General features: G+C 37.5%; 1 long non-coding RNA gene across 1 annotated transcript; it reads left to right on the forward strand.

Moving 5' to 3' along the window:
* The first annotated feature begins 1157 nt into the window (after positions 1 to 1157).
* Positions 1158 to 14897, forward strand: LOC107574961 (uncharacterized). Its single transcript, XR_001607769.1, has 4 exons — positions 1158 to 1244; positions 5570 to 5576; positions 9436 to 9442; positions 14887 to 14897. It is a non-coding gene; the product is annotated as an uncharacterized lncRNA (long non-coding RNA).
* The last annotated feature ends 1773 nt before the right edge of the window (positions 14898 to 16670 follow it).

Raw genomic sequence — 16670 nt, forward strand, 5'->3', positions numbered from 1 at the left:
CGACTGGCTGAACGGAACATCCTCCACCGTTTGAATCCGCAGTGTTAACTCGTTTTCTGCTCGAAATGGTGTCGTGGTTTATAATTTCACTTTCGTCTTTAGCTCCAGTCCTATGGCAAGCCGTTTTGACTTTTATTCATTCTCAGGATATGAATTCTTGATATCAACAATTCAATATTTACTAGTTAAAATGCTAATTATTGATATCAGGAATTAAATTTCCACTAGTAACAACTATAATTCTTGATATCTGTAATTGTATTTTCACTAGTTAAATGTCACCATAGGCTGCCATTCAAAATCAATTGTTGATATCAAGAATTGATTTCTTACTATTCCAATTTCACATATCAGAAATACAACTCTTACTAGTAAAATCCTTTATTTTTGATATCAGTAATCACGTGGTTACTAGTAAAGACGTCTATTCTTGATATCAACAATTTAACTGCCACTAGTGACGATGTTCATTTCTGATATCATGAATGTGACTGTTACTAGTAAGAAAGCCATTTTAGATATCAGAAATTATATTGATATCACAAATATATTTTTAGATATCAAAAATAACAAATCTAACATGTTGAAATTGCATTGAGTGTTGTTTTGGCAAAACAACACAAAATAAAACAGAATAGAGACTATATGTTATCTCAAAAGAGATAAATAAAATGGTGTCTTCATTTTAAATGTAGGGGCGGTTCTAGGGTTTCATCCTCGGGGGGGCTTAGCCCTCAGAGAGACCATTAGATACAAAGATACAAATGTCCTAAATAAACAGTATTTTACAGTGCTTATGAAAACTGTATTACGAAATAAACATATACAATTACCTATTAAAGTTACATAAGTTACTTAGTTAAGAGCAGTGAGTGCTTCTCTGTTTTTCCTTTGTTTTATTAACAATATTAACGTAATTAGCGTTATACTGACACATTAATATTTTCTTAACCGTTAAGATGTAACTGACTGTGTTTACTTGGATACTCGTCAAGACAGTTATTGTGACATAATATTGTGTGTAGGCTATTTTAATATTGTGTGTTCACAGTAACGATATCACAGCACGTGAATACCACATTGAGATCTCACTCGTGCCATCTTGCCCTTAAAAGCGAGAATGATAAACTTTCATGAGGAAGCAGCGCTGGTCTGATCGTTCAGATAGCTGATTATAGTTTTAGGGGGCTGAGACGACAAATAGGGTGGCTGAAGCCCACCTAAAAGGGTCTAGAACCGTCCCTGTAGTACAGAACTATATATTTAATCATGTCTGGAAACTTGACAAGTGTGTTTTATTGGGATAAATGATCTACAAGCATTTCACATATTTCTATGCACACTAATATGCACACTAATATGCACACTAATAATATGAAACTACTGTCGCTACACTACGGTTATACACATTTATTGCATTTATTTTCAATAAAACCTTATCCTGTGGCTTCCTCTAGTGGATAAAATTAATATCACAGCCTTCATCTTCCAGTTGAAATGGCTGATAGTTTAGAATTTGATTTTGTCAGGGGCTATTTGAATACAATGAATTCTATTTACACTAAGTGAAAATAGCATATTTTCTTAGCAATAGATTCTATTTACACTTTAATAATAGGAGTATTTTCTCGCAGTAATAGTAGTTTGATGCTGTTCGTACTACTTAGTGCAAATAGTGGCCAATATCTGCACCTCATTATTGTAGTAGGCTACATTATAAAACAGTATAGGCTACAATAATAATGTATTGAGTGTAAATTATAATTTTTATTTAAAAATTATTAAATGGATGCCGCCCCTACAACACTGTAAAATCCGATTAGTTGGGCTTACTTAAAAAATATGTTGTACTGACAAATGCTTAGTTAGTATAGTTTACTCACACGAGAGTTCTAGTAACTAAAAAAGAACTGTAGGGGGTACTTGATCCTTTCATTTAGGTTTACTCATGACTTAGTATAGCTACTCACTGACTCCCAGAGTGCATTGCGGTATGAATAAATTATACAGTTGCTTTGTTTTATAGTTGTTGATTTTATTTGTAATTTTTATTTGCTGTCTTGTGTCAGTAGCAGCACAACAAAAAGAGCAAATAAAATGATTATTGTTATAATTAATGAAAATAAATTAAATGTAATTGTTACCATTGTTGTGATTCACGTTCTGAATGTTTTAAGTCTGTGTGTGACTTCAGCATATTGCCACACATGATTTAAGGATTATATAAACCTAATTAAAAGCACCTCAAGCTACTTATGAAAAATTCATCAATAAACATAAATAATAAATATACTAATGCTTTAATTAGAAGCAATTTATTTATTACTTCTCTGTCCTTGAAATTAAATAACTCTGGTGCATACTGCTGCATTAACAAGAAAAAATTACAGTAATATAAATGAAATTCCAAGTGCACAACCAAAGGGAACACTAATCACTATAATGGTGAGTTAAAAAAAAACATTTAGGAAAATCAACATCAATTTATGAAGTCAGCTTATGTGATGTTCTCTCAAATATTTCAGTTGTATTGAGAATTCAACATTCAAGATGACTTTGGGAAACGAGTTAATGCAACTAGTGAAAGATAACTGCAGACATGGAGGAAATGAGTGAAAAGTCTATTAAGACTCGTTTTCTTTTCTTCTTCTGCTGTTGTTATGTTGCACATTAGCAACATATTAGTGCACTGCTGCCTCTCACTGCTTTATTAATGTCATTGGTTCCTTTGTGGCTACTTGAATATTTTAAGTAAGTGTCACTCAAAACAGTAAGTCAATTGTTTTATTTGCCTTGAAAGTAGCTGTAACAATAAAACCTAGTAAGTATAACAACTAAGTACAGATAACTAGTTAAATCTAAGGTAAACTATTGGATTTTACAGTGAACTAGCCCTAACCTTAACCAATATCCACACGTTATTTTCCACTTTTCGATAATTTTCTTCATTTTTATTGAAAATATATGCGTTTCCGATGTGATACGTAATGGGAAAAGGGAGAAGAACGAGTTCGACAGAAGGCAGACTCGAAATCGGGTCCTTCGCGTCAAAACACAAATGTATTGTGCTCTACCATCTGCGCCACTGAAGCTGACACTTATTTGAAGTCGTTTTGCAGTCACATTGGTAGGCGGAGTTAGTGTAAGTAGCCTCTGCTAAACTGAAAACAAGATAATGATTAAAAATAGCCTACAGGAGCGTTTTATTTTCATGAGAGGGCAATCGAATGTGCCCATTCTCTTTTGGGCTCTGTACCTTGCCGTCTATCCGCCATAAACATTCATAAAGGGTTGCACTCGTCATTAAATTATGCACATATCCAAAAAGGAATTCATGATATCTTAAATAACAATTTTAACTAGTGAAAGTTTAATTGTTGATATCAAGAATTAACATTGTTACTAGTGGAAATGTAATTGCTGATATCAAAAATAACCATTGTTACTAGTAGAAATCCAATTCCTGATATCAATAATTAACTTTTTAACTAGTAAAAATTGAATTGTTGATATCAAGAATTCATATCCCGAGAATGAATAAAAGTCAAAACGGCTTGCCATACCAGTCCTCTGAAGTTCCCTTGCGCTCCCTCTAGCGGCGCAGAGCAGCATCACAGTCTCGTGCTGCGTTAAGAAGCTGCTTCAGCGACTGAACACAGGTATGGATGAGAATCACACTTAACATGGGAACTAGATACATCAGAACCATTGTGGCTTAATCATCTCATTAAAATCAGCGCTAACACTGACTCTGCATAAGCACAAACACACTCGGCTGTGTAGGGGAGAACCGGGGCGAAAGTAACAAAGCGATTTTCTCAGAGACCTGATTACATTTTCATTGCAAGCTATGACAGCACATTCAGCACGCGACGCTTGACGGAGCTGCCACATATACTGCAGTTAGGGCCGGCACGGTAAGTAAATTACTGAAGCTGTACTTTTTTTCTAATTACAAGTTGTGTTTCTCGTTTCATGTGTCACAGTAATGATCAATCTACATGTTATTTAGTGCTGTAACACATCCTAAAGTTTGCCTCGTCAGAGTTTTTCAGTAAAAAAGTAAATCGGGTTTAAATGTCAGGAGCTCCTTTTGGGACGGGAGTAACACTTGTTACTTTTGTCCCGCTGCTAATGTGCTGACTTTCTAACATGTTTATGTCATATTACACCAACAGAATATGCCAAGAGTTAGGGTCAGATAGACAGACAGGGGTCTGATTCAGCCAGATATGTATGAGGGCATATGTCATGTCTTTGCTCAGATACTGCAGGAGGAGGGCAGAGACCACTAGGGATAAGACTAGACCACCAGGGGACCGATCACATTCTAAAGTCTTCTCTGTGTTATATTAAGAGGGCAGCTGATGTTTATTTTGGCCGGTCTCCTAAGGAGGTCAGTGTAGTACAGCAAAAACACTCAGCATGCAGCTCACTCACACTGCTCTTACTAAAACCATTTTAGATGCTTATCAAAATGTGACATTTGTGTATTCTTTAAATATATTTTTTATCTTAATTTTATTTTTATTGAAATTTTTGTCCTAATATTCTAAATTATGTTTCATTTTCCACTGTCTCTGAAGCTGCTGCAACATATAAAAATCCTCAGTGCAGGATCAGTAAAGTCTTATTTTATCTCAATCATGTCATAAACAATCTCCATCTAACCATTTTTTAAAAATGTTTTAGGTGCGCAAATTTGCATACGAATTGGCCAGCAGATATGGCTGCAAATATCCAGATGTATGGGATGACACCAAAATGGCGGGGAAGCGCCAGGTCGGTGCAGTGACCTCTGGGGAGAGGGGGACATTGGTCACCACTGCCCTTGCAGTAAATGCACAAGGCGAGTGCATTCCCCCGTACTTCATCTTTCCCAGGAAGAAGTTCCAGGACCACTTTGTGAGAAATGGTCCCATTGGGTCTGCTGGTTCTGCAAATAGCTCAGGCTGAATGCAGGATACAGACTTTCTGGCCTTTCTCCAGCACTTTGCCAGACACACCCGTGTGACCCTGGAGTCGAAGGTGCTTCTCCTCCTCAACAATCATTGGTCATACCTTTCTGTGGCAGCAATTGACTTTTGTCATAGTCCTACTATCGTTCCCACCCCACTGCTCACATCGTCTCCAGCCACTTGACAGGAGCGTCTTCGGTCCACTGAAGCGATATATAAACACAGCAGCAGATCACTGGATGAGAACACACCCTGGAAAAACTTTGACCATCTATGATGTTCCAAGCCTAGTAGCCACAGCTCTACCACGAGCAGCGACACCCAGAAACATAACGTCTGGCTTTGTGTGCACTGGCATCTGCCCCTTTAACCCAGATATTTTTGAGGAGCAAGACTTTTCACCTGCCTATGTCACCGACCGCCCGTTTCCTTCACTGGTACCATGTGGTCCCACACCACATTCCAACAAACACCCACTTAGCCAGAGCCTGTTTGAGGGAGGGCTGCTGCCAGAGTATCCTGGTGGTTCCTCTTTAGAGTCTGCCATCCCTGACCACCCAGCTGTCTGTTCAGGTAAGATAAAATAAGATAGAACTTGGTTAATCCCGAAGGATTTTAGTAAAATAATAACTAAAATAGAATTGTGCACGATATTGATATTATTGTTTGTGTCTGCTGATTAAGCTGACCCACCTGAAGAAGGGGGAAGATGTCTGTTTGATGTCCGAGGGGGGCCGACAGGCACACTACTCTAGGCCTGAGTTCCAGGACTTCTGTCCAGGCATTCATTCCAGAAGCTGTACGTCCCTTTCCTAAGGCTGGTCCAAGAAAGGACACAAAACGAAGAGGCAAAAGGAGGTGAGTGGCATTTGGTTTTTGCTTTGTCCCGAATAATTTCTTTATACATGCTGCCACCATGTGGACAGAGGATGAGCAATAACTGCCTGTAAATTTATATAAATGTTGACAGCAATTTTTCTCACTTTGAATGTTGCAGGTCAACATCGATCCTCACGGACTGTCCGGTGAGGGCAGCTCTGGAGGAGGAGCAAAAGAAGAGGATTCAGAAGAAGCCGTCCGCTCCAAAGGAAAGGCTCCTCACTATCAAAAACACTGCACCCACAGCTTCCCAGAACAAGGATGAGGAATGTCTTGTGTGTGGGGAAACATTCAACTCATCCTTGCCTGGGGAAGTGTGGGTGCAGTGTCTCTTTTGCCAGCTCTGGTCACATGAGGCATGCACTAAGGGTGCAGAACATTATATCTGTCACAACTGTGACAATGAGTAGGCAAATGCCTTTTGTTATGTTCGTGTTTGTTTCTACTGTTTATCTGTTAATGCCTGTTAACATTAGTCAGGTTTCCATCCAAATGAACCTCTTTTTTTGCCACCTGACTCTTCCGGCTCATATAGTATTTTTTCAAACTTTTCCAGTCTTCTGAGAATATGCCATGGTTTCTCAAAGCCTCTGTCTAACGTTTGTTTCTGCAGCCACTGATACATGGGGTTTCTTGGCTGTTTTTGTTTGTTTCTTGGATTATATACTTTCATACTGTTGAAAAAATGTTTTATAAAATGAATTGACATTGCCAATAAACAATCTAAACAATTCAAGTTTATGTCGGGTTACTTTTGATGAAATTAAAATTTTTAATGAAAATGTAATTTAATAATTTTTTGCAAAGATAAAAGACAAAATATGTTTGCAGTTACATATTACAAGGCCATAGTCAGGTATATTTAATAAAAAAATAAGAGTAACACAAAAAAAATCTAGCTTGTATTGTTGTTACTTTTGACCCAACAGACGGGGTCAAAAGTAACAATGTAACAACTTATGTTCAAAATGAAATTATACTGAAGTCATTTTACGTTTCTACAAAATACCACCTGGTATTGACAGACCACACTTGTGAGTTATTGACCACAGCAAAAATATATCTCTGTCTAAAACATCTTTTAAAATCACGTTTTTCTGAAAAGTGGTACTTTCGCCCATGCTCTCCCTACCGGCAGCGGCTCTCCAGAAGTGAGCCAGCTCTGGCCCAGTAAGAGTTGCCAGATTTGCCTAGGCTTTGGATGTGTGGATCTGGCCCGATTGTGGCTGTGAAATGGCACATTTAGCCATGTTCTGGCCGATTCTGGGCTATAAGTGCTGGCCTAATTGTGGGTGAGATATTGCCATACAGACCTGGACCAGGTTAGGTTGAGTACTGGGAGTGGTCAGATTAGCTCAGGTCTTTCTTCTGCACTAACATGTTGGCTATATATTCACTTGACCTGATGGGTGGTCACAATGTTTTGACTCATCATATAATTATTACTACTTAATATTATATATTTTGCAATTGTCCACCTGGTAAACGTGTAATGTCTGTCACAAAAGTGGTTTAAAAAGTATTACATTTCCAGGATTTGAATGGATAAGTAAAATATCAAGGTGAATTTATAGGGTTAGCAAATAATATGGGAGACCATTTTTTTTACAATTAGATTACATTACATTTCTCTTTCAAAACATCAAAACAAATTCATCATCATGCAGTGTACATAATACTTCATTTATTCCCCATAATTCTATAAACTTTGGCAATGAATCTACCAGCTTATAATAATAATAATACTCCACTCTCAATCGAGAAGCTACAAGCCCCAAAAACATGGGTACAACACTTACTGACCCTTGCCCCAACAGTTTATTTTTTCTTGTCTCCCAAATGGCTAATTTTGCAGTACCAGATAAAAAATTAATTAAAAGCAGCACATTTCTTTCGAACCGAATACTTAGGCCCAAAAATGAACAATTGAAAATAAAATTATTCACCCATGGACAAGAACCAACTATTTAATAAACCAAAAAGATCCCAATCGCGAGCGAGCACTGCACAAAAAGATGAAAAACTGTCTCCATCTCAGAACAAAAGGCACAACCCACCCCAACACTAGGATTGAGCTGTAACACACTGCATGTTGGAAATGTTCACACATAAGAGTTTTTTCCAGCAGATTCAAAATCTTCCAAAACTGGGGTACTTAAAGACAACAAACAGCTTTCATTTTCTTCCCAATCTTTCACAGCAACACTTCTGATGATTGAGGGAAAACTTAAATCGTCCCGTTTGTGACATTACAGATATTTTCCCTACTGCCCCTTTGTTTACATTCATGTTCTCTGTCACCGCCTTCCAACTAAAATGCATTAGGATTGGAGACGAGGACTGATTATGAGGAAGAGTACATGTATATAGGGTGAGGTTTAGATACTGGAGGGAATTTCGTCTGACTGGAACTTGTGTGTTACGTTCCCTTTGGAGGCAGTGCTTGCGGGTGGATCTTTCGGAGTGTGTTTCCGGGGATGGTGGAACGGAGGTGGTGCTACCTGTTTAGCCTGTTGCTAACAGGCATTTCTCTTGGCCGGCGAATGGGGATTGAACTGGAGTTTCGCACCATACTCCCAAAATCAGTGACTTGGAGCTGTCAAAGAGGAAGGAGCCAAGACTCTGCCGATGCTCCCGAGTCACTCTTAGCCACCCATGCTGCCAGCTTGGTCAGTGTTCGCATATTGAAAAGGTGCTGTTTTTTTTTTTTTAAGTAGAATTGTGGTGCTTGGAAATCTAAAAACTTGTCCATATTATGTTAACATTATTTCATTCAAAACAAAGAAATTTGCACACAACTTTTCCTGTAGTGTTACCTTTATCCTAATGTTAATGTTATCTTTTTTGTATGTAGCGGATGGATTTCTTTGTCTGTTGTGCTATCTGGGATGAATGAAATATAAAAATGTGGCAGGTATATACTTGTCTGGCGCCCGAACATCAATAACTGATTGTGTTTTTTATTCTTTTGAGGATTTCAGAGTCATCACACGGGTGACCTGGGTTCGGTTCCTGCTACAGGTAGTTTTTTTCTTTGTTTGTGTGTTTGTTAACTTTTGTTATATTTTGGGACAAGACAACCACCGTTACACCTTCTACCCATTCATTTAAAACTGCTGGGTTTGTCAAAAAAACTTGATAATCCGCTCTTAATTCCTTGAATATTTCTGCGATGCACTGTTGTAGAAAGCAGATCGATTTCACCCCACTTCTTTGGATCAAGGTTTGCACATCACTTCCCAGAATGTGTCCCAGTTTATTACACCCAGCCACCAAGAAGTGTTTCCACAAACTTTCAGAGTTCAACAGTCTTGAAGGTCAAAAATAGTTTTAAAAATGGACTCTTCCAGTATCCAGGGACCAGCAGGTGTATCAGATGATCTTGATACAATAAAAACCTTCCAGGCCTCTAACACAGATCTATAAAAAGTGGAAGATCAACCATCTCAGTCTCTTGTAACTGCATTAAAAACAAATGTTTATCAAAACCCATTCCACCAGCCTTCTTTAAGAGAGCTTTTGCAGTGTCCATCCAAGCAGAGTTTTTTATTATACAATAGTCTCTGAGCTGTTTGCAGACGAAAAGTCCTGATCCTAGACTTGATGTCCACCAAGCCCTGCCCCCTTCTTGTGCTGGAAGATACGAAGCAGCCGAATGAATCCAGTGTTGTCTTGACCAGAAAAAGGTCACCAACCTTCTTTGAACACTTGAATTAGTCCTGTAGGTGGGTTTCAGTCACGTGACTTTTTTGTTGCGGCCGCCACATTTAGGACCTTGCGTAGCCTCTCCTTGGTGATCGGAAACCAAAATAACACTTAAACAACAACGGAAAACAATGGTATTTAAAAAAATAGATACTTTAGGATTAGATCCTTATTTACGGTCAAGTGAACTGCTGACTCCACTAGTCTAGGGAAAACTTACCAATTTGACGTTTGCTGGCTATTTACATCTACCTCATACACAATCCCTCTCCGTACACTCGGGCCATTTTCAGTTAAATCTTCACCTGCTAGAGACTTTTGACCCGATTCATCTGCCGCACCCGGCCTGGATGCCTGTGTACTCACTTCAAGATTCTGAGCCGAATCAACCGGACCAGATGCGACAGCCGTAACTCGCCGACACTGCCGCATCCAAGCCGGACTCGGCCCAGTTTCATATTTCATTTAAAATTAATAACGTTACCTAGACAAAATGTTTACTTTCATTTTAATTATATAGATTATAATACATAAATAACATGACTTAACAAATCTATAAACATCTCATTATGAAAGCATTTTTAAAGTCCATTAAATAACTAGCTTGAGCAAGCTGGCATGAGGAGCCGGACTCGCCAGACTTAGCCCAGTTTCATTTCTACTGTACTGTTCATTAATATTTCATTTAAAATTAATAACGTTACCTAGACAAAATGTTTACTTTCATTTTAATTATATAGATTATAATACATAAATAACATGACTTAACAAATCTATAAACATCTCATTATGAAAGCATTTTTAAAGTCCATTAAATAACTAGCTTGAGCAAGCTGGCATGAGGAAAAGTTATTTACAGAACCATGCAATTACAGCAAAAAACAGCAGTTATACAATAAGTGTAGATACAATATTTAACACATTTTGCTAAATTACCCATGCATTTACTTGAATGAATGAGGCGTTTATATGTACACTTGGACTGTAACATTTAATAAAGGTTAAAACATTAAAAGTGTAAAAGGTGTTTTGAGAGACACATTGGTAAATGGCAAAGTTTTTGAATTAAACATCTTGTACTTGGTAAAATAATGTAAATAATTATTACCCAGCTGTTACTATGAATAATTTTAAAGGTAATCAGTGAATACTGATCTTGGTTGTGTGTCATTGTGCAGCATGTCTTTCCTCATCTTAGTCCAGTGAGTATTTAGCTTGGGAGCTTTCATTTCTGCACCTGTCAAGAGCAACTCATGCACAAGTATCTATTACTAAAGGTCTAACTGAATGCACCAAACTGAATGAAAGTGAATATATATATATAGTATTAAAGTACATGTTGTTTGAAAGACTATTTACTTATTATTATTTAATTCTAGCACATTAAGTGGCTGTGTCCAGTATGATTGAAAGTTAAAGTGTGTATCATCCTAATTACAGAGATCGTTTACCCAAACATGACAATCCTTTACTCCCTTCATGTCGTCTACACGTGACACACCTGTGGGTTTCGATTACCAGCATTCTTCAAAGTATCTTCTTTTGAGTTCTGCAGAAAAACTAAAGTCAGGGGTTTGAAAAACAAATGAGGGGGATTGATGTAATAATGTGAATGATGACAGAATTCTGGGTTAACTGTACTTATAAGTAGATGAGTAGAAACACTTTTCACTAGTTATCACTGTGCAGAAAAATAACAAATACCAGTGAATGCCACAATAAAATGCTTGAAAAATACACATCCATAGATCCATAGCTTCCTGTTGGTCAGTTTCTCTTCCGTTAAGATTCCCCCCAATTGTAATAGAAAACATTATATTACACATTATAAAAAATTATATTTTTATATTAATACATTTTACGAAAACTTGTTTTTTTTCCAGGTTGTTTTCTTTTATTTTGAATAGCAATCAAAACTCTGTAAATTATCTCTGAATTAGCTACTTGTAACCTGTACTATAGCAACCTGATCATATCCCGAGTACACTCTCTGAACACGCCAGCTTTTAATGTTGTTGGGTTTATTTTGTTGTTTTTACAGCAGTCTTATGATGTTATAACAAATGGTGATTAATTAAAATAAAATCATTATATAGAAAGTGTCTTGAATGGAGTAAAATTCAATGACAACATAAAAAGAAATTAATAAATTTAACATACTCAGGTATGTATCTCTGTAGAGATTAGTGAATCAGGCCACTACGTGATGACAGGATCATTACTAGAATGCAAACAACTTCTCATAAAGTATCTCACAGATTTTGCTGTAATAAATTAGCTTTAGAATCAATCAGTAACAGCAGCCAAAAAAAAATTACTGTTAAAAAGTCAAGGGTCAGAAGCACAACTAACGTAAATGCTTATCTCCACAACGGTGACTTCAAACTTTATTAAAGGGGTCATATGATGCTGCTAAAAATAACATTATTTTGTGTATTTGGTGTAATGAAATGTGTTTATGCGGTTCAAGGTTAAAAAACACATTATTTTCCACATACTGTACATTACTGTTTCTCCTCTATGCCCCGCCTTTCTGAAACGCCTCGATTTTTACAAAGCTCATCGTTCTGAAAAGCGAGGTGTGCTGTGATTGGCCAGCTATCCAGTGCATTGTGATTGGCCGAATACCTCAAGCGTGAGACGGAAATGTTACGCCCCTCACCATACTGTGATGCCCTGTCCGGCCGGAGCGACGAGACAAACACATTAAAACCCATTATAAACCAGGCATTTGTTGCATCCAGTGGGGACATAATTACTGATTATAATGACTTATACTGTCTTTTTACGTGTTGCGTTGCATCGCGCCGCGTAAACATAAAACCATGTCTGCATTTGTGATCGGAGAAACTACAAACAACAAGCGCTACTCTACACTGCCCAAACCTACAAAAATATGTAAATGTACTTACAGACTGAGTCAGAAGCACCAGACTGTCCTTGCAAAGTTGGAACTGCCCCACTTTATAGAAACAGACACCGGCATTGTAGTCTACTCTCCCAGGAAACAGTCCTCGTCCTCCGTAACATACACTGCACGCATCTGAATATTTGGGTTGAAGTGTTCTGGAACAGTGTTGTAAATACAACTTAACCACTGATTTCTAGTCGTGTCCTCTTTTGGAAGACCAAACAAAGTAGTTTCGCTTTCACAACGAAGCACACAGCATCTTCACGACATGGCGGCAGCAACAATACTACAGCGAGAATAAAAGTTACGCCTTCTTTCTTTGCGTGAACATTTGGGTGGCGTTATGCAAATCTTCCCACATAGTGAGGTAGACATGTGGGGGCATGTTAGAACGAGCCGTTTTAGGTAGGCGTGGCTGACTCTTAACTTTTATAAAGAATATCTCTTTGGATTTGAGACTTTAGTCTTTGCAACTTTACAGATCTTCTTTATGCACCAAGAGCTTGTAACACTCCAAAGAGAAAGGAACAATTGAAATCGCATCATATGACCCCTTTAATTTCAATAAAACATCAACACCTAAACCTCAGTTAATTCTTAATAAGAAGTTTTGTATGAGAGAAATGAAGTCAGACTGGTTTGTAATAAGTGAAGATGCTGAGATCTAGAGAGATCTGTTAGTGTTTAATGTTCTTTTGGGATTTAAAGAGTTTCTGTTGTCTGTGTTTTGTGGGTCACCATTGTGCTGAAGAGTAGAGTGTGTGCTTCAGTCCAGCAGAAGACCAATAAATGTTGCTGCATGTCGCTTTATTTAAAGGCAGTAACTCTGGTGTTGCTGATGCAATGGTAGTTATTAGTTACTGCATGTGTGCTGTTGTTAGCTGATTATTAACTGCAAAAAAAATTCACAGAAAATACCTGTAAAGTAACAGTTTAAAAAAAAGACATTTAAGAACAAATAGGATGTTGTACTTTAATTTAACAGTTAATTGACCGTTTAAAAAAAAAAAGTTATTTAACCATTATTTCCATTAATGGTAAACGTTTGGCACCCTGTGCTGCCAAGCATTTCACAGTTTTTTTTACGTTTATACAGTGCATGGTATAATCATGGTCAATGCAGACATGTACTTGAACTTACTTTCTCATGGACTCTTAACTGCTTGCTCGTCCAGTCAGAGAAGTATAATAAAGATGAAGTCCACTGTCTGACTCCAAGCACTGCTCGCTGTTCACAGCTGTCTGAGGAGGTCTTCTGCGATGACACTTCTCTCGGTTACTACAAAACATTGTTAAAAGACATTTGTGGCACATTTAAGAGAAATATTCAGTTATTCCTGTATGTCTCTACATGCTAAGTGAATAAGCAACTAAAGTAGCAACACAACCGTGACTCTGTGTTGTGTTGTAGTCAGTTACATGTGTATTGATATTGGTGAGCACCTGAACATATAAGGCTGCTTACATTTAGTAACTGTAAAAGCAGGGCACAGCTACTGCATATGATCTCAGACATATTGATGCATATACATTTGATTGCAGTACATTTTCATTGTAAAACTCACTGCAACTAACTTATATATTTAGTTAAATGAGATTATTTGAAAAGACGATCTTCTATAGAATTATAATAATAATAGTACAAACAGGTCCTCTTCACTCTAACATCTTTGAAGTAATTACATTCAGTTACATTCATAAAATAAGATTGTGGAAACTAAAACTACAAATCTTTCTCCTTGTGTGCGCTGGACCGTCATCCTCCTCCTCTTCTTCATCTGTGTGTTTGTGGATCATAGTGTTTGTCAAAGTTTAGTGCAGCGTAGACATTCTAGACTCACATAACTGTACTTAGATCAAAAACATCTCGGTGATTTATTAGCTTTAGGTGGAGCATAACAAAGGTTTTCTGGCAAATCAGCAGTCTCGCACGCAAATTTAACCTTTTGCAAGTTTCATTATGAACTTGCTAAATAAAATACTAAAATGTATTAATACTAAAACGCATCTATGCTTACGAGAAATATTTACTGAAAAGAATCCCCTACATCCACATCTCGTGGTAAATAATGCATTGTGATTGGCTGTTTCTCAGCCCAGAGCACAGCACAGCAGACTGACGGAGTTGCAGTTCGGTCCTACACTGTGTGACGTCACATGAAACCTATGAATACTCATGAGTTTATGCCAAAGAGTAGAGGTCACCGAGTTATCAGTAACCAAAGCTCTTCCCTTGTTAGGACAACTGAGGTAGCAACCATTTCCAGCGAAACAATCTGGTACACACTCTTTCCTAGTCTAACCCAACCCAATTTAACTTTTGAAACTCACTAAACACAATAAATACCTAAAATCTTCAACCCCTCTGTTTTCCATTTAAGATTTCCTGGCAACTTTTAAAAAAATCATGAAGAACCTTCCCTGCCCAAAAAGCCTAACTTTTATCCCAGTTAAGTTTAGCTGATGAAGCTTCTTCATACATATAATGTACATTAGACAGAGCCTTAAAGGGATCCCTGGGTATTAAGTCTTGTATGGCTTAATATAACGTAAATGATGTCTCTTCCTGAAATATGTAGTAGAAGGACCCATTGAAGATTTATGTTATTTTAAAAATCACATCGTTTTATACATATTTTGGACTATGGGGGACGCCATTATTCTGATGACGTAAAATGGTTGCACTCGGTGAGCTACTGCCACTACCTGTTGCTAATTTTACCACAACCCAACTCGGAATAGACAACTCGGAAAATAAAATACTGTTATGATGACCACAGCTACTGAAAGAGCTTACAGCTGTAGCTGGATAAGCATAGGCTTAAACCAAATCCTGTACCATCGATTTTTCCCCACATGGAGTCTAAACGCTCCGGATCTCGAGGAAAATCTGCGCTGAGAATCTCCTCTAGCGGCCGCGCGTCATGATTACAGGATGACATAGCGTTTCTCAGCCGTTTGTAAGCTCTTTCAGTAGCTGTGGTCTACTAAAAGACTCAAAGGCATCAGGACTAAAGTGGAGTGAAAAAAGAAGCGGGACTTTAGGAAGTTTTATTCATCCACAGGCATCTTCCCATTCTTTTCTCCTCTTCTTGTGAAGTCTTGCATTGCTTCTCTTGTTGCCCTTCGACTGAAAATTACAACCAAAAGTCACACAATGTGATATCGTATCAGTATTTTATTTTCTGAATTTCTCACCGAGTGCAACCATTTGACATCATCGACGCAGAATGTACTGTGCACATAAAATAATGGCGCCCCCCATAGTCCAAAAACCATGTCGATTTTTTAAAATAACACATCTTTCATGTGGTTTCTACTATATATTTAATTAAGAGACATCATTTACGTTATATTAAGCTATACATGTCTTAATACCCGGGGATCCCTTTAATATATTGTGCATGATTAACAAACACTGTCACATCATCAGCAGAAGCACTTACGCTAATACTTGAATTCTGAGAGAAACCAGGAACAATGAAACCAGACAATGTTTTACGCATATTGAAAAGAAGAGGCTCAATGGCAATACTATATAATTGCCCTGATAAAGGACAATCTTGTCTGATACCCCTTGAAACTGGAATTGGTCAGCTTAAACTACTTCCCACCTTAACAATGCAAGAAGCACCTCCATACAAAAATGTAATCCAGTTTAAAAAATGTTCTCCAATACCAAAAACGTTTAAAAAAAATAAAAAGATAAGTATGATCAACACTGTAAAAAATGATTGTGATTTTAACGGTAAAAGACTGTAGAAATGCCACAGTAAAAACCTGTTAAATGATTAACAGTAAGTTTCCTTAATATATACGGTGAATAACTGTAATAGATCTAACCTTTGTTTTCGAGAAAGTAGCCTCAGAGTCAACACTCGTAGACTGTGTCTGAAATCACACCCTACACCCTCATTCACTATTCCCTACATTAGTTCACTATAAAGTCCACTAGACCGAGTGATTGAAAACAAATGAAGTGAATTCAGACACTGATGAACAGCTGCTGTTAACAAGCAGAATCACTGAAGGAAAGAACAAGAAACAAAACTACAACTGACTTCAGTCACCGCCTTACACAACTCCACAAACAGCATTACCAGCTTCACTCGTTACTAACCAGACTCACTTTATTTCTGTCATATATCTACAAAATTCTTTGAGAATTAACCAAGGTTTATACTGTATTGAAAAGGTTTTGTTTGGTCTCACCATTT

The sequence above is a fragment of the Sinocyclocheilus grahami genome, unplaced genomic scaffold (assembly GCF_001515645.1).
Source record: "Sinocyclocheilus grahami isolate Dianchi unplaced genomic scaffold, SAMN03320097.WGS_v1.1 scaffold2412.1, whole genome shotgun sequence".
NCBI lineage: Eukaryota > Metazoa > Chordata > Actinopteri > Cypriniformes > Cyprinidae > Sinocyclocheilus > Sinocyclocheilus grahami.